Source organism: Canis lupus, chromosome X (genome assembly GCF_048164855.1).
Source record: "Canis lupus baileyi chromosome X, mCanLup2.hap1, whole genome shotgun sequence".
In the NCBI taxonomy this organism is placed as follows: Eukaryota; Metazoa; Chordata; class Mammalia; order Carnivora; family Canidae; genus Canis; species Canis lupus.
The window spans coordinates 31,136,635-31,156,348 of record NC_132876.1 but is presented as its reverse complement, the minus strand read 5'-3'; the positions used below and the strand labels follow the sequence as shown (position 1 = coordinate 31,156,348).

The window sequence follows — 19,714 nt, the reverse complement described above, 5'->3', positions numbered from 1 at the left end:
GCTTTCTGTCTAGAGGCACTTTCCTAACCTCAGCACACGGAGAGGGTACCCAAGCAAAACATGGAAGTCTCACTGAGTTGAGGAGCTAAAGACTATAGTTTGAGGAGTCTGAGGCAGCTGGAATTTACAGTGCAGGGTACTTTGAAATTGACCATGGTTGGAAAATGTATGTGCTGGCCATCAGCATATGCTACAAATCAACATGGTTTTTGTTGTTTATACCCATGCCTCCAAAGTGCCTAGTGGTGAATGTCACCAGCAAGCCACTGGCAATATCCCTTGTCCATAAGTATACTTTGACTTAGTGAAATGGAACAGAATAGAGTCCAGAAATAGACCTACATATATTTTTTCAATAATTTTTTTTCTCTTTTTTAAGTAAGCTCTGCACTCAGTGTGGGGCTTGAACTCACAACCCTAGGATCCAGAGTCATATGCTCTACCAATTGAGCCAGCCATGTGCCCCATGTTCAATCAATTTTTGATAAGGTAGTTATCAAAATTACCTTTGCCAAGGTAATTAACTGAAGAAAGGATAGTTATTGCAGTAAATGGTATCAGAACAACTGGATAACCATATGGAAAAAAAAAGAAAGAATGTTGGCCATTACCTCATATCACACACAAAACCTACTTTAAATTGATTATGGAACTAAACATAAAATAACTAAAACTGTAACATTTCTAAAAGAATCTGTGGGAGGAAATTTTTGCAGCTTCGCACTAAATATAAAAGAAAAAAACTTTTCCTCAAGAAGAAAATTGGAAGGCAAGTCACAGGCAAAGAGAAAATATGTGCAATACATACATCTGATAAAGGACTTTTATCCATAACATACGAAAGACTCTTACATCTCTTTTTTTTTAAAGATTTTATTTATTTATTCATGAGAGACATAGAAAGAGGCAGAGACATAGGCAGAGGGAGGAGAAGCAGGCTCCATGCAGGAGCCCAAGGTGGGACTCAATCCCGGAACTCCGGGATCACAGCTTGAGCCGAAGGCAGACACTCAACAGCTGAGCCACCCAGGCGTCCCAACTCTTACATCTCAATAATAAGACAAGTGATACAATATAAATGGGAAAAAAGGATTTAAACATACACTTTACAAAGGCATATATGAATAGCTGGTAAGTACATTAAAAGATGTTTAACATCATTAGTCAACAGAAAGATATAAACAAAAAATATAATGAGATACCACTCTACACATACTAGAATGGCTGAAATTCAAATAACTGACAATCCCAAGTTTTAGGGGAGGATGTGGAACCACTGCTATTTTACACATTGCTGAGGGTTCTATAAAATGGTATAGTTACCTTCAAAACTAGTTGGGCACTTTTTTATAAAAGTCAACATACTCTACGGTACCTGGCTGATTCAGTTGGTGGAATGTATGACTCTTGATCTCAGGGTTTTAAGTTTGAGCCCCACATTGGGCATAGAGTTTACTTGAAAAAAATTAATAAAACCCAGAATTTTAAAAAGTCAACGTACTTTTACCATGTTAACCAGCATTTTGGACTTGTACATACTTGTATATTCTAAATAAAACCAAACCTACGTCCACCAAATAACTTACACATGAATGTTTGTAGTAGTTTTATTTATTAAAGTCCCTTACTAATTCATTCTATTCTGTTGTGTTTTTTTTTTTTTTTGTAAAGGCAATTAACTAGTCCCAGGAAGGATCCTTCAGTTATATAAAAGTTTGTTTTATGAAATGTCATGGCTCCATTCATAATTTTGTCTTGTTCTTCCAATTGGTATATACAACTTTCAGAGCTCTCGTATTTGGAAGGCTGGAAGGGCCCAGACTTTGAAATAGTGTCTTGTTTTCACTGTTTTTGTCTCTTTTTTTGTTTGTTTGTTTTTGTTTTTAAACTAAACTTATATAAAGCTTGTGGATTAAACAGAATAAATTTCTAAGTTAAAAAAATAAAATAAAATAAAATAAAGTCCCATACTGGAAATCAACCAAAATGTATATCAACATTTAAATGGAAAAACATTGTGGTATATTAATAAAATGGAACTCTCATAATAAAAGGAACAAACTGATACATGCACCAGCATGAGTTAAGTTCAAAACATTACATTGAACAAAGGAAACCAGACACCAAAGAATACATATGCTAAGTACAAGTGGTATACAACAGAGTCAGGAACTGAAGTAGTTGACTCTTCAGCATATGATTCAACTAGTAGAAACTCAATGTATGAGTGAATACTGCAGCATTGTCTATGTGCTATGAGCACTAAGCATTCTATAGGCATTATTATGTTTTGTAGAGGACTGAGAGCTTCACTTAACCTCATTAGTTAACTAAGAGTTTGGTTAAGAGAGCTAAAAAAAATCTAGGCAGCCATGGAGCAGTCTACAATAGAGGAGTCCTAGAGATCAGTTTTGCAAGGTGTTTGCCCCTGGGCTAGAGATTCAAGGAAGGACTTTGGTCCCAAGATAGGTGACTCATGTTGAGGAAATATAATTAAACATAAAATCTCCTGCCAATGCAGTGAAATCTCTCCACAAAATGTTGAAATAATGAAACAGTGTTATTATTAAATAAGGATTAAAAAGACTGTGATGCATCACAGGTAATCTCCTAAAGAGATTATAGAGACAAAAAAGAAATCTTACTTTATTTACATAACCAGGGCAGATACAATCCCTTATATACATGTTAATTGTCTTTAACCAAAATAAAAATACAATTTCTCATATCTTTTGACATGCAGGAAGTTACATCTTGGAGTTGAATTGTCACAGAGAAACAGGGCACTGCCCTTCTTGAAGTTCATTTTTCAAAAAGATGGCTTCTTGGAAAAAAAAAAAAAGATGGCTCCTTGGCCCCCAAGAATGGTATTTCTGGGATACATAACTGGCAGGAAGCTTATTTACTATTTAAATCGATTTACATATATCTCAAAGAGGCAGAGATGGCATTTATAATTTCTAGTTTTTTTGAAGGAAATGCTAAAAGAAGAGGGAGAAAAGTTCTTTTTTTACATTAGGAAAAATTTTAAATTTTTTTACATGTGTATTTAATCTTATAATTTCCTCTCTGTGTTTCTATTTTTTAGTAAATCTACAGTTTTGTAATTATCTACATAGCTATTTCTACCTTTCTCTAACAACAGTCTAAATATCTAGCCAGTCCATAGTAAAATGCACAACAAAGCAGTTATCAGAATTACAGTAGGATGGGTTTTAAAAATTAGTATAGTATTTGCCTTGGGAAAAACGTTTCAGTATATTATACCATTGGTGAATGATTAAAGCAGATTCTTGGTTAATACAAAAGTACACAAATGTTCTCCTTTGTCATTAATTTTTACAAACTGTTGTGACGTCTTGTTTGTACTTTCAAATAATTAACTACTTGAAAAAAACTAACTAAAGTCTTAATTTGTGATTTTTTACAATATCACATCCAATCCAAGCCTAATGAGTAGTTTAACTCTGGAACTTGATAATCTAAGTTTTTAACTAAATTTTTTGTTAAAATAAATTTCTCCTGCCTTTTCATCATAGAAGTAACATTACAATTAAAGGATAAACTAGACCCTTCAGTAACTATTCCTTCTGCCCAAATAATTTTCCCAGATGTAAAACAAAGACATTCATGGCCGTTATCTAGTATCAAAGTCCTACTATAAGGCACTCATTGCAGGGGTACAGATTGAAGTGTGTACAGAAGGAAAAAATAATTTTTCCTTTACCTTTATAGGTTCTTGGCTAAGACCTTCCTGTAATAAAAGATTAACAAGAGAAAAACAAACAGAAGTTTAATAATACATATACCTCTTATACACATGGGAGATACCCAGAACTGAGTAACTCTGAAATGGCCCACGCCATCATTTTATATACTATCTCCAGCTAAAGGCAAAAGAAAATGTTGTGGGAAAAAACAAAACAAAACAAAACAAAACAAAACAAAAAAAAAAAAAAAAAGAAAATGTTGTGGGGTGAGGGGGGAGGAACCAGTTATCATGGAAAAGCACAGTAAATGAGAGTATGGTTGTTATGCAGATTTCAGTCACTACCTTCTCCCCTGATACAAGGTTTTTAGAGATTTAGTCATCATCTTCCTCCTGGTACAGAGAGGGAGACAGCCTTACAAATGGAGATTTCTCTTATATATTTAAGCGTTTTGTACAAAACAGTAACTTCTGGTTTTTAGAGCTTCTCCTATGTCTGTTATTTCTTAAAACTAACTAGTTAAAGACAACCCTTATATGAAAGAGGCATATTTTGGGTTAGCAGATTCTGCTCCCCTTCAACTTCCAGAATTTAGTGTACATGGCTCTCATTTTAAGTCTGAGGACAAATCCAACCTATGGGCCATTTTTCACCTCCATCCAAATCTGTAGTCATCTCTGAATATTTAAGTAATTATTGTAATCCAACAGGCAAGTTTATCTTTCTAGGACTGGAAAAAACTTGTATCCCAAAGTGGTTAACAGTGACATAGGACCTATCTTCTGTGTGGGACCCAGGAAATCTAACAAAAATCCCCTACCCCTGGACAAGCAGAGCAGAACTAACTCCATTTTGTGCTACACCCGCCATCTCATGTAAAACCCCCCACACGACCTGCCTATTGTTTAAGGCACTCCCTCACCCTAGTTTAGCTATTAAGCACACCCTTATCAGAAACTAGCACACACAGGAATGCAGGACCTCGACCTTTAACCGCCAAGGAATGAAAACCCCTCTTTTGCCCACCAAACCTGCGTGCCAATTCTAACCAGAATAATAGGCTAGTTCAAATGGTCACTATAGGGTGAATCAGAATTCAATTGGCCACCTGTGTGTGGACCGACATGACTGTGCAACTTTCTATGTATGTTACAATCTCATTGGCCACGGACCCCTATAACACTACTATACTTCTTAGTCTCGGGGTCCAAGTCTCTGCTCTGCTGTGCCGGGTACACTTGGACCCACGCTCGAGCTTGTGATTAAACCCTCGTGTGATTACATCGGTGTCGGCTCCTTGGTGGTTTCTCGGATTTGCAATCTTGGGCACAACATTCTGTAGTTTCTATCCATGAATGCCAGATTTCTGTTTTTCTATTAATCAGATCCTTTTCTATACCACCCTTCTAATCAAACAAGTCAACAAAACATTTTGTTGTGTCAAATTTGGGGCCCGAGTATGATGCATATTTGTTTAATCTAATATTATAAAAACAACTTAGTAATGAAGATGGTCTTATTTTTATTCTGCCAACAATCGGATTGTTGGATTTACAAGCCCAGGCTGTATCCATACTGGGAGTAAAATTTAGAGCTTTAGGAACCATCATTGGGAGTACAGAAAGAAAAAGTAATGTAACAAATAACATGTTTGTTTTCTAGTAAAATGTATTTCTTATAGTAACTGAAATACCTACTACTGTGAACAAAACAACAAGGCAGTCTGAGAATTGTATTGCGTTCACTAGAATTCCTCCTTTCAGCTGAGTTCAGTACCAATATCAGTCACTCAGGAAAATTTAAGTTTCAAAGCTCTTGTGGCAGCCAGTCTAGTCCTCCTGAGGAGCTGGCTTCACATGGGAAGCATGAATCTATCTGGGTTATCTTTTACTTTGACAGCCATATGGGTGATCAACAGTGCTTCAAGTTGTCTCTCTATGTGGGGACTCCTTATCCTCTCTCTAGAACACTTCTGTATAAGATAAATTGCTTAGTTTGATGGGGATGGAGGGGAGACTTCTTCCAGCAGGTCCCTTTAGGCACTTCTGACTTTATGTCTCAGGGTTTCTAAGGAAAGAGAGAAACACCATTTTTAAGTATTGAACATGGGGCAGCCCAGGTGGTTCAGCGGTTGAGCGCCACCTCCAGCCCAGGGCGTGATCCTGGAGACCCGGGATCGAGCCCCACATCAGGCTCCCTGCGTGGAGCCTGCTTCTCCCTCTGCCTGTGCCTCTGCCTCTCTCGCTGTCTCTCATGAATGAATAAACAAAATCTTTAAAAAAAAAAAGAAGTATTGAACATGATGCTGAGAGGATTCAGTTAAACGGGCAGAGGAAGTGATTGCAGACACGAATTCACAGTTCCAATGTAGCAGAGGAAAATTTACTTCTACCTTCGATATTCTTCCAATTGGTCTAAGAATTAAACTGACATGAGACAGATTAACAGGAGAAAAAAAATCAAAGTTTAGTTACATGTGCATGGAGACCCAATAATGAAATTGAGACCCAAAGAAATCACCAAGGCGTGAAGTTTTTATACTTTTTAGGTAAAAAGACAAAAAATCTGTGAGGAATTGACAGGACAAAGAAAGCTTAACTTTGGGAGCTTCGATTAGTAAGAAATTCAAAACAGAATTTGGGCTGTGGTAGTAAATTAGTAAAAAGTACCAAGGGTTGTTTATATAGACTTCTTGGCTCTAGATTTCTTATCTGTGGTAATATTGATGTCTCTTTACCTCCTGGTACAGAGAGGGTAACTTTCACATTTATTTCTTGTTTTGTGGAAACAAAGGAGGGATCAGAGAGTTCTTTCTGCATTGGCTGTCTCTTAAGTAACTTTTATTTAAAATGATCACTGTGACGAAGTGGCATATTTTAGGGCAGCCTGCCCTTTGCCCCTGTACTGCTAAACATAAATTCAAAGAAAGAAAAAAAAAATCAAAGAAAGAGATAAGGCTACTGTTTGCAAGAATGGCTCTAATTTTTAGGTGGTAACTCTCTATGCCACTTTAACCCAGTAGATTGCTGAATCTTAGCCAGTGAGTTTGAGTTTGAGTCATCCATTCTACTTGGAGTATGATAGCTTTTAGGAATTTATAAACACTTGCATGATTCTTGGATAACAGTGGACATAAAATGATTCCCTCTGATTCCTCTGGGGCCCCAAAAGTGGAGATTATGTGCATTAAGAGAGCCTTTATCCCTGGCTGAGCATCTGCTTTTGAAGATGGAAAGACGAGGCCATTCAGACATCATACACATCACAACTAGACAAAAATCTCTGACCTTCCATAGGCACTAATTCTCTGTAAAGCTAATTGATATCAGGTTCCTGGTAAACTTTCTTGCACCTACCTTGGAAGTGGTCTGTAAAGAATTGTGAAAAATAATAAAACTCTTTAATATGTTTTGAATAATTTCCTCTATTTGATAGGTGTAGTAAGAGTTTACTGCCTTTAAAAATCCCTCTTAGATGATGTTGACAACATAACAATAAACTAATCAAGGAAATAAAGACTAAGGTATAGGAATTATTTTGTTAGGTAATTTTTATAGTCCAGTTGAATTTCTTTTAGCCCTCCTTTCAATCCATTTGTTCATTTCTCTTTGTGAAGCTTAGTTTTGAAAATGAACAAAGGTTTCTAGTATTAAAAGTGGAGCTTCTAAGTTTGGAGTCTGTCATGTTTAACAGCAGCTTTTGTAGCTCTTTCAGCAAAATCACTGCCTTTAGAAATTTTGTCATATTGCCCTGTGTGAGTTCTATAATGGATACTGATAATCTGAGTAGGCAGTTGTAAAGCCTCTAACAAATCAGCCTTTAATTCTTCATGAGATGTTTTAGTCTTCACTGAAGTCAACAATTCCCTATTTTTCTAAATTTTTCCTGTTGCATGACAGACACCAAACACATATTTATCATCAGTATATATATTTGCTTTCTGTCCAGAGCCAAGAATCTCAACTCTAGTAACTGCTACTAATTCATCTGCTTTACCCAACTTAATTTCAGACAAAATACAAGCTTCCAAGATTTATGATAAGTCACCACAATATAAAAAGCCTTGAGTTGGTCACCTTTGTCCCAAGTATATGACCCACCAGGAAACATTATGGGATCTCCATTTTGAAAAGGATTATCACATAAATCAGATTGAGGCTTAATGTTTTCTTCTATTACAGTTATACAATCATTTTTTAAAAGATTTTATTTATTTATTCATGAAAGAGAGAGAGAGACGCAGAGACACAGGCAGAGAGAGAAGCAGGCTCCCTGCTGGGGAGCAATGTGGGACTCCAGGATCACGTCCTGTGCCGAAAGCAGACGCTCAACTGCTGAGCCACCCAGGCGTCCCTACAGTTGTACAATCATGATCATTTATTTGATTTCCTAATCTGGCAAAAAACTACCAGGTTTAGAAAGTTGCAGCTTCCAATCACAGTGTTAGGATTGCATAATAATGCTTGCTCCTAGCCAGTCTCAACAGTGTACCAACAAATGTAGGGTCTTACATACTTCTGAGATTAGTATCAGCACATGCGGGATACTCAAGTAAATCAAGTAATCCAACGGAAGGGCTTGAGCCTTTTCAGTAAATGTGGTGGCTGCCACTAGAGCTCAGAAACATTTAGGCATTTTCAGGGTGCCATGGCATCCAGATTATATCCATGGTCTATAATCCAATCCCAACTTTAGAGTCAAAATTCTAGTACACCTTTATTTTTAGTACAAAACAAATGGAAAGGTTTTTCAAAATTTGGAATCCCTAAAGCTGGGAGAGAGATTATAGCCAATTTTAATTGTTCAAATTCCTGTTTAGATTCTAGGGATCAAACCAGAAGAGGTGGAGCAAATATTACACAAGTCTATCATCAGAGATTTTCCTTGATCTGCAAAAGCTGGAATTCATTGTTGACACTATCCTATTAGACCCCAAAATTGTCTAAGTTTTTTTTTTTTGTAGTAAGTCATTTCATTTGCATAATTTGCTGACTCCTATATTATAACACTTCGTAGCCTTTAGGTAACAACAGATGCCTGAAATATTTCTTTCGGTTTGGTAATATTGCATTTTGTTTAGTGTGGCCTTAAGCCCCTTTGAAGACAAAGTATCAGTTTTACATTACTGAAATTACCAGAAATGTATCCACATATTGAATAATTATAGATCTTCCTGCTGGGACAGATTTCTCTTATCAATGGCTAGAGAAAATAGTAAGGGAATCCCCAAACTCTTCTGGAATTCTAAGACTTACCTATGACTTTTTCATAAGTAAAAGCAAACAAGAATAGAGTCATCTACTAAAATAAAAGCAAAAAGCAAGAGAAAAAGATAATACAAATAAGTTACAGTGGAAAAACTTTGCAGACAATGGTACTGAAGTCAGAATAGTTGCAGGGTTAGGAACTACACAGGTTAAATAGAAAATTGATGGGATCCCTGGGTGGCGCAGCGGTTTAGCGCCTGCCTTTGGCCCAGGGCGCGATCCTGGAGACCCGGGATCGAATCCCACGTCGGGCTCCCGGTGCATGGAGCCTGCTTCTCCCTCTGCCTATGTCTCTGCCTCTTTCTCTCTCTCTCTCTCTCTGTGACTACCATAAATAAATAAAAAAATTAAAAAAAAAAGAAAATTGATTTACTTGTTTAAGATACTGTACAAATCTACACAGCAGTCAACCACCTGTATCAAATTTATCTTCCTTCTTTACTAGAAGTATGGGACTATTACAAGGTGAATGCCCTTTCAAAATTATGCCTCCTTTTTCACCCTAATTTTACTTATTTATTTTTAAATTTTTTTAAAATTTTTTTATTTATGATAGTCACACACAGAGAGAGAGAGAGAGGCAGAGACACAGGCAGAGGGAGAAGCAGGCTCCATGCACCGGGAGCCCGACGTGGGATTCGATCCCAGGTCTCCAGGATCGCGCCCTGGGCCAAAGGCAGGCGCCAAACCGCTGCGCCACCCAGGGATCCCTACTTATTTATTTTTAAAAGAAATTTATTTTCTTATTTATTTATTTTTAAAAGATATTTTATTTTTCCCCCTATTTTAAAATATAACAAGTTTTATTACTTCAAATTGAGCTCTAAACAAAGAATATTGTTTTATACGTTGCCATGGCTTATCCTTTTGATAAGATACTTTTACTGGTTTTCTATCTCAAACTAGTATCATTATTGCTAAATAATGGCCTAAAGTGAGGCATCAATTTGTTTCAGCCCTGACACATAGTAACCAAATCAGGTGACCTTTTCCAAGGGAGCTCAGCAAACACTTCATCTGGCATATGTATTACGGTAGGCCTTTATTTGCACAGCACGAGTCGCTCCCTGATAGGTTTATAAGAGAATTAGGAGAAAGTAAGAAAATGTTCCTGAGTCACATGAAAAATCTGAATGGGAACCACCGAGGGAAAAGAAGAGTGCGAGAAGGTTGACATGAAATACCAATAACCAATATTGCTGTATCACTCAGATACAAAATGAGAAATTTCCAAGTTAACTGGACACTAAGTAGCACCCATATCTACCAGAAAAGGGAAGGATAAGTTAACCTCAGAGAAAGGTATTGAAGCATATCATTTTCCAGTTCTTACCCCTAAGATTCCCTCAATCTATCAATTTTTGAGCATTTTGCCAATTATTTTCTAGCTGAATATTTTTTCTGGGTTTTCTTGATTCTCTTGTTATAATTTTTGCACCCCCTTGGGTCACTTCGTACAATCTCTTTTCCAGGGACACCTGCGAAGCTCAGTGGTTGGGCATCTGCCTTTGGCTCAGGGCATGATCCTGGATTCCCCGGATAGAGTCCCGCATCGGGCTCCCTGCATGGATCCTGCTTCTCCCTCTGCCTATGTCTCTGCCTCTCTCTCTCTCTGTGTGTCTCTCATGAATAAATAAAATCTTTAAAAAATATATCTCTTTTCCAATGTCTTAGCTCTTTGCAATAATGATATACAATTTTCCCTTCTTCCTTTGCTCCCTTCCTAGGTTGACCAGAGTAGGGTTATTCCCTTTAGTAAAGTGTTTAGTAGCTACTACTGTGGTTTTTCATTTTTTATCTTCTTTTTTTTTTTCTTCTCATTTTTTCTCTTCTTTGTCTTTCTGTAGACGGCCACACAAAATTGAGTAGCTGCTGCTAAGCTTTGAGTAACAGTGTGTCCTTTTGCCTTTTCAGTCTGACTGCTTTTCCCTAACTTGAGTGTGGATAGTTGGCAAGATAGTCAAGACAAAGGTGAATAGTAGTAGAGGGTGATTTTAATCTGCCCCTGCTTCCATACCAGTGACTGTTGAAAAGCAACAGATTGCTAATGAAAATCAGTTGGGAATTCACTTACTTCTGGGTACTCCTTGGTAGTGTCTCCTAGCCCATCATTAGCAGAAAGGCATTAAGTAACCCTTCTCAATGGGTTTCTTTTTTTAAAGATTTTATTTATTTATTAGAGACAGACACACAGAGAGAGGCAGAGACACAGGCAGAGGGAGCCTGATGTGGGACTCAATCCCAGGACCTCAGGATCACGCCCTGAGCCAAAGGCACATGCTCAACTGCTGAGCCACCCAGGAGTCCCTCCCAGGAGCCATTCTCGATGGGTTTCTAAAGTCCTTAGTTCTTCTATAGTTGTAAAGCGTGGCCAATAGCTTTCCTGGGCCATGATACTCACTGTGTCATGTCATTTTCTAGTCTCCTATATGTTTGGTCCATGACCTCAGTGAAGTTTGTTGCTTGCAGAATTCCCTGTAGCAGCCAGTGCACATCCCTATATGTGGGGCTACAAACTGAAAATGCTGTGGAGCACTTCTGCGAGTCTTTCTGGGCACAGAAAAAGAAGTCTTTAAATGACTAATAGCGGGGTGCCTGGCTGGCTCAGTTGCTGGAGCATGTGACTCTTGATCTTGGGGTTGTGAGTTTGAGCCCCATGTTGGGTATAGAAATTACTTAAAAATAAAATATTTTTTTTTGAGAGAGTGAGACAGGGCGTGCTGGGGTTGGGTGGTGTGCAGAGGGGGAGAGAGAGAGAGAGAGAGAGAGAGAGAATCTTAAGCAGCCTACATGCCCAGTGTGGAGCCTAGAGTGGGCCTCAATCTCATGACCCTGAGATAATGGACCTTAGCCAAAATCAAGAGTTGGATGCTTAACCAACTGAGCCACCTAGGTGGCCCAAAAGTAAAATCTTTAAAAAAAAAAAAAGAAAAAAAGACTAATATCATCTAGTGAGAAAGGCAAGTGGATTACCTGGGAGGCCCGAATAGCTTCTCTATGGCATCAGCTTCACAGGTGATCTGAATAGGAAGAGCAGGTTTTCTTTATACAGAATATCTTGGCCATATCATGGGTTTGGTTCAGACCACTGCATAAAATAAATATCACAAGAAAGTGAGTCAAATAAGTTTTTTGATTTCCTGGTGCATATAAAAGTTATGTTTATAATATACTGTGGTCTATTAAGCGCACAATAGCAGTGTGTTTAAAAAACAATGTACGTATCTTAATTTTAAAATACTTTATTGCTAAAAAAGCTCACTGAGCTTTCAGTGAGTTGAAATCTCTGATCACAGATCACCATACAAATATAGTATTTAAAATTTTTCATTATTATGAGAATTACCAAAATGTGACACAGAGAAACAAAGTAAGCAAATGCTGCTGGAAAAATGGTGCCAATAGACTTGTTCAATGCAGGGTTCCCACAAACCTTCAATTTGTAAATTTGTAAAATATGCAGTATCTGTGAAACACAATAAAGTATCTGTAAAGCACAAAAAAAGCAGGTATGCCCATTGGGACAAAAATGTATGATTATATAAAGCACTTTATTTAAAAAAAAATTTTATTTATTTATTCATGAGAGACAGAGAGAGGCGGAGACATAGAAAGACAGAGAAGCAGGCTCCTCACAGGGAGCCTGATGTGGGACTCAATCCCCTGACCTGGGATCACGACCTGAGCTGAAGGCAGAGGCTCAACCAATGAGCCACTCAGGCATCCCAGCACTTTGGTTTCTTTTCTCATGTTGATATTTATCAGGCCTAACATTATTTTTGTCTTTTTCAATGTGACCAATGCAGCCCCTCTATCCTGTTGCCTTTATACAGAGACATGATCTTTTATCCAAATTCCCAGTTCTTTCTTTTTGTTAAAGATTTTATTTTATTTTTTTAATTTTTTAAAAAAATTATTTATGATAGTCATACAGAGAGAGAGAGGCAGAGACATAGACAGAGGGAGAAGCAGGCTCCATGCAGGGAGCCCGATGTGGGACTCCATCCTGGGTCTGGAGGATCGCGCCCTGGGCCAAAGGCAGGTGCCAAACCGCTGCGCCACCCAGGGATCCCTAAAGATTTTATTTATTTATTCATGAGCGATGCAGAAAGAGAGAGGCAGAGAATAGGCAGAGGGAAAAGCAGGCTCCACGCAGAAGCCCGATGTGGGACTCGATCCTGGAACTCCAGGATCACTCCTGAGTCGAAAGCAGACGCTGAGCCACCCGGGCTGCCCTGCAGGGCTTTTTCTTAAATTGTTAATATCTCTCTGTCCCATCTGGAATGGGACACATAGGAATCCAGTCTTATGGTAGTAAAGCCTGTTTCTTTGATTTGGACAAACGAACATATTTGTGGAGGTTCTTAGAAGTACCTCATTTCGGGACACCTGGGTGACTCAGCGGTTTGGCGCCTGCCTTCGGCCCAGGGTGTGATCCTGGAGTCCCCGGATCGAGTCCCATATCGGGCTCCCTGCATGGAGCCTACTTCTCCTCCCTCTGCCTGTGTCTCTGCCTCTCTGTGTGTCTCTCATGGGTAAATAAATAAAATCTTAAAAAAAAAAAAAAAGAAGTACCTCATTTGAAGCATATGAATTAGTGGTATTTACTGGATGACTATCAATCTTTTTCCCCCCATGTTTCTTTTTTTAATTTTAATTTTAATTTCTATTTTTTTTATTGGAGTTCAATTTGCCAACATATAGCATAACACCCAGTGCTCATCCCATCAAGTGCCCCCCTCAATGCCCATCACCCAGTCACCCCCACCCCCCGCCCACCTCCCTTTCCACCACCCCTTGTTCGTTTCCCAGAGTTAGGAATCTCTCATGTTCTGTCTCCCTCTCTGATATTTCCCACTCATTTTGGATGACTATCATTCTAAGGAGAATGTAAAAAGTTATTTGGTACAGAAAGACTGAGAAATAATGGAAGAGCAAATGGAAAATTAAAGCACTTTCTCTTTCATAGAACCACCCCCTTTTCTTCGCTATACCAGTTCTCTCTGCATATCTTAATCTTTCCCTACATCAAATTGACTCTTGAAAAGAAGGAAGCAACAATCTTTTAGATGGTGGTTCCCTTTCGTAGTAGATTTCCCTGCAAGAAAAGACAAGGGCACAACTTCTCCAGCTGATAACTAATTACCCGCCCTGTTTGAGGGCACATGCTTGTATGCCTGGTGTCCTAACCTGATTTCACTTCATGTCTCAGCCCTAAAATCCACTTCTCAAAAAATAAAAAAATCCACTTCTCAGAGTTCCTTATGAAACACACAACATGGGGATACCTGGGCGGCTCAGTGGTTGAGCATCTGCCTTCAATTCAGGTCGTGATCCCAGGTATCAAGTCCCGCATTAGGCTCCCCATAGGGGGCCTGCTCCTCCCTCTGCCTATGTCTCTGTCTCTCTCATGAATAAATAAATAAAATATTAAAAAAAAAAAAAAAGCCCTGCAGACATTTCTGGCTTTCTACAACTTTTCTACCATCAAAGCCAATAGTGATCCTGATGGGGATTTTAGAGCTGGTATCACCTATGCTTACTCAATAATAAAATCTTGAATTCGGAGAGGGTAGTTCATCTGGCTAGCATTCCAAAATAGTGGAGAGCAAGAAAGGTGACTTTTCTTAATTCAGGATTTCTTACCTGACTGTTGTGTGTTTACAAGACTGTCAGCTGATCACCCAATCCAGGAATTGCCATGTAAATCCTTATTGCCAAATCGTTGGGAAAATGTAATTAAATATAAAATTTCCTGCCAGGTCAATAAAACTTCTTCGTGAAATGTAGATAAGAATGAAATAGTTTTATTATTGAATAAGCATTAAATGGGACTGCAATGTGCATCACAGGCAATCTGCTAAAGAGACTGTATAGACCAAAAAAACCTCTTACCCTTTTTTATACATGTTAACCCATGTTGGTGTTCATATTCAAAGAGATGGCTCCTTGGCCCCCAGCAATGACATATCTGGTATGCAAAACCGTAAGAGGCTTATTTAGCTTTGAAAAACATTTACATGAATTTTAAAGAGGCTGAGCTAGCAATTATAATCTCATTTTCTGAAGGAAATTTAAAAAGAAAAGTAGAGCTATGGGAGGAAAGTTCTCTATTTTTTGCACCAGGGAAATTTTTAAAGTAATTTTTTTAGATTTACCCTTATGCTGGCAAAGAATAATCAAGGTCACAGTCCTAGAGAGTCTATGATACCTAATAAATTACCCAGGTAGGGTCTCATACACAGGAAGAAGAAAAGGCCTTAATAGCTGGATCTAGAGTATGAGGTGAGCTCTGGCTTTCAGGTGTTAAAAACAAGACAACAAAATGGACAATTAACGTATGTTAAAACCCATATCACTAAACCAAGACATAACTTAATTACAGTTTCAGTTCTTCCAGAAATGCAATCTTAAAACAGTCCATCAGGAATCACCTAACCAGCACTAGTTAAGTAATCTGTTTGATAGAGCCCTGCCATCCCCTCAAAGAAAGTAACCTTGCAATAACCAGTCTGCTTTTTTGCCTAATATAATTTCTTTGTTCCTTTTCCTTTCTACCTATTTAAGTCTTTCATTTTATATAACTCATCAGAGCAATTTCTAACTGCAAAATTGGATACTGTGTGATTCAAATTGATTTTTGCTCAAAAAAAACTCTTAAAATGTTTAATATGACTGTTTCTCTTTTTTTAAGTTTATTTTTTGTTTTAGTAATCTCTGTATCCAATGTGGTGTTTAAACTCATGACCCCAAGATCAAGAGTCACATGCTCTTCCTACTGAGCCAGTATGACACACCTCCTCAGTTTATCTTTTAATGCAGCAAAGGGGAAATGCCCCATTAAAAATAGTACATAAGGTCAGGGTTGGAGTAGGAAGAGGGATCTGATGCTGATTTGATAGATTAGGGCTAGAGCTGTTACATACTTTTGGTTTGTATGGCTTTTAGAATACAGGGCAGGGCTCAGCCTGTAGATAGTTTGGGTCACAGAGCCTCAGCTGCATTAAAGAGAAAGCAATTTGGGGGGCCCCTGGGATGGCTCAGTTGGTTGAGTGTTGGACTTTTGATCTCAGCTCAGGTCTTGATATCAGGGTCAAGAATTCACGCTGCCGGTTGGGTGGAGGCTTCTTTAAAAAAAAAAAAAAGGAAGACGAAGAAGAAGAAAGAAGAAGAAGAAAGAAGGAAGAAGAAGGAAGAACAAGGAAGAAGGAAGAAGAAGAAGAAGAAGAAGAAGAAGAAGAAGAAGAAGAAGAAGAAGAAGAAGAAGAAGGAAGAAGAAGGAGAAGAAGAAGAAGAAGAGGAAGAAGAAAGGAAACATAATTTGGGCCTAGAAACAAGATTAGAAGTTATAGAGAAATAGATTTGTGTACAAAGGAATTATTTTTTATAGCCATATTGAAATTTACTACCTTTACTCCAGTTAACAAAATATATTGCAAGAAAAACTAAGCATGTTTGGGGCACCTGGGTGGCTCAGTCGGTTAAGCATTTCCCTTTAGCTCAGGTCATGAGATGGAACCCCACGTCGGGCTTTCTGCTTAGCAAGGGAGTCTGCTTCTCTCTCTGCTCCTGCTGGTGTTCCTCTCTCTCTCACTCAGTCTCTGAAATAAATAAATGAATAAAATATTTAAAAACGACTAAGCATGTTTAACAAAAACGACACTTTTGAAAGTAGAACACAATTTTCTGGGATCCCTGGGTGGTGCAGTGGTTTGGTGCCTGCCTTTGGCCCAGGGTGCGATCCTGGAGACCCGGGATTGAATCCCACATCGGGCTCCCTGCATGGAGCCTGCTTCTCCCTCTGCCTGTGTCTCTGCCTCTCTCTCTCTCTCTCTGTGTGACTATCATGAATAAATAAATAAAATCTTTAAAAAAAAAGAACACAATTTTCTTTTCAGGAAATAATATTGCAAATGGTTACCTCTGGGTCAATTTACTGCAGTAGAGGAGCAAAGTTGTTAAAGCATAGCTATGCTCACCTGAGCCACTTTTCTGCACAATTGTAAAGTACTTGAAATCATTCCTAAGAGCAAAGTTTAAAACCATTTTAAGAGACAAGACTTTAAGAGTTTCAGAGCCACCTCTGTAAGAGGTACTTTCCTGCCCCAAATGGTCAAATCTTAATTAGAAGGTGGGCAATACTAAAGTTTTTTCCTCATCATATCTTCTGTTCAAAATGCTATTATCATTGTTAATATGGTTTGTATCTTGTCTGATCTGGATGATACAGTCCAAAAAGTAGGGTTCGAGAAAATAGATCCTACACTCATGGAGGAAGGAGTGACTGTGGCTTTCATTTCCCCTAGTTTTATAAACAGAGGACTCCAAGTTCCTTGATTATATGTGAATTGGGGTAAAAATTGTGAATTACAATGGTGAGAAGGGTGTGTACTTACAAGTGAACTACACTGTTGAGGTTGTACAGGTCCTGGAGGAAAACACTTCATATAAGGTAGCATCTGAGAAATAATACGTCTATGGAGAAGGCGAGAGAGCAGTTGTCGTTGATAGACCTGAAGCTTGGCTGTGAATCAAGCGAGAAGTACCTGCAACCTGGGAAGGATGTGCCTTTTGATGCGTTGACTTCTTGGTGGTGGAGGTGAGAGTATGGTACAGAATGTTGCTCTGGAGGTATATGACGAGAGTTCAATATCACTAGTTGACTCTGACATGCAGGATGATGCTGAGCTCAGCTGTGGAGACAGTGGGTAGTGGTTCTCAAGCACCTAAATTTGAATCATTCTGAATAGGGACAGTTAGTAGGTTGCTTTGTTTTCTTGTTTACAAAGGTTCCCTGAGTCACTGAAGGAGGTTGAGGTGAAGCTGTATACAATGAATTCCGTTGGAGGAGCACAAATATCTTCTTATGGCTGATTGTATGGCTTGTACAGTACACGTTGGAAAGGAGGTGGTGGTATAGGATGCTGCCTTGTTGGAATATGGTTCATATGATGCTTGTCTTGCAGCCTTGTAAAACAATCAGAAATTTCGTGTGTTGTTGGGGCAACATGTCAGATGAACATTTTCAAATTAAGGCCCGGCCACAGGGTTTCCAGCTCTCATATGGCAGAGGTTGATATGAGCCTCTAAATGTCTTTGAGACAAAAATGTTGTCTTGCATCCTTGAACACCGCTGCAAATGAATAAAGAACCTTGTTTATGCTCCTCAATTCGCTCCACCAGTTGACTGCAGCCTGGACACATCTTATCACCTTCTTTTCCATGTAAAATTGCACAGGCATAGCAAAAAGCATGCTTACATGGAATCATCCGCCCATAGATTTTAATAGGTAATTCGCATTTTTCACACAAATGAACTGAGGTGTTATCCTTCTGTCCTAAGATGTTTATCTGAAAGTCCCAGACAATCTCTTCATTAGAACTTTGCTCATTTCTAAACAATTCGCCCCCATTAAAGTCATACCGTTCTTCCTCACCAAGACCTCCTCCTCCAGCCCGCTCCATGATTCTGCTTGCGGGGCACAACGGAAACGGAAGTCACGCTCCCTGAGCCTGGCGGCGCTTGCGCCCTGCCCTCTCGCGCCAGTGGGGCGGAAGTGCAACGGGCTCCCGGCTTTGACCCCTTCTCACCCACTTCCCGTTCCGGTGATGGAGTTGAGGAGGAAAGAGAGGAAGGGTTTCAGAGCTGAGTTAGGTTAGACGGCTTTCTTTAGGCTTTAAGAAAAAGAAAAAGTAGCCTTGGGAGGCCCGGGTGGCCCAGCGGTTTAGTGGTGCCTTGGGCCCGGGGCGCAATCCCAGAGTTCTGGGTTCAAGTCTCACATCGGGCTCCCTGTGGGGGGCCTGCTTCTCCCTCGGCCTGTGTCTCTAGCTCTCTCTCTCTCTGTGTCTCTCATGAATAAATAAAATCAGAAAAATTCAAATTATTAAAAAAAAAAGAAAAAGTAGCCTTTACCTAGAAAAAGAGACTAACGTGGAATGGGGTGGGGGGAGGGGCGGAGGAGAGAGCACACAAGCACAGTAATACCTGAAGGCATAGACTTGAGGCGAATGAGCCAGCCAGCTCACCCTTAAAGGTATTTTTTAAAATATTTTATTTATTTATTTATGAGAGACACAGAGAGAGAGAGGCAGAGGCACAGGCAGAGGGAGAAGTAGGCTCCATGCCGGGAGCCCGACGTGGGACTTGATCCCGGCTCTCCAGGATCAGGCCCTGGGGTGAAGGTGGTGCTAAACCGCTGAGCCACCCAGGGATCCCCTTAAAGGTATTTTTAATGATTGTAAGTGCTTTCCTTTTTTTGGGTGAAAGCCCATGCATTATATAAAGTGTTCAAATAGAGACTGGCTAGCTTCTTGTCAAGATGCTATAGCTCTGGCTTCTCGAACTTCTCTGCCAAAGTACCCTTAATTGTAGAGAAAAGTAAATTTAACTGTGAGGGTGAGGGGGCAAAGTTTTGAGTACCTCTGAAATCAAATTATTTCTTTGAATAGTTGTACTTTACCTTAAAATTATATGAAGATAATTCATTTTAGAATGTTCGTTTATTTTATTTTAGAATGTGGGTTCATTTTAATAAAAAAATAATTGCTTTTAATTACTTTGTTAAATTGCTTGCATTTCTCCCTGCCCCCTAAAGACTTTGAGTAATAGTGATACCCCAGGAAGCTGTGCCAAATGCCATATGTAGCACATTCCCCTCAGTGTTGGTACACTAGCTTGTGATGCACTGCACAGAAAAGCTTCTTTACTGAGTACAAGATCATCCAGTTGGACTTAGA

General features: G+C 39.0%; 1 long non-coding RNA gene across 3 annotated transcripts; it reads right to left on the bottom strand.

Annotated features, from left to right (window-relative positions):
- Positions 1-1,593: 1,593 nt before the first annotated feature.
- On the bottom strand, positions 1,594-18,869 carry LOC140627415 (uncharacterized). 3 transcript variants are annotated; one of them, XR_012026177.1, is made up of 5 exons: positions 17,374-18,869; positions 16,442-16,578; positions 11,951-12,065; positions 11,379-11,527; positions 1,594-5,777 (listed from the first exon to the last, which is right to left on the bottom strand). It is a non-coding gene; the product is annotated as an uncharacterized lncRNA (long non-coding RNA). The 3 variants fall into 3 exon arrangements; XR_012026176.1 differs by lacking the exon at positions 11,379-11,527 and having other exon boundaries at positions 17,374-18,110; positions 18,402-18,464; XR_012026175.1 differs by lacking the exon at positions 11,379-11,527.
- Between the last annotated feature and the right edge of the window lie 845 nt (positions 18,870-19,714).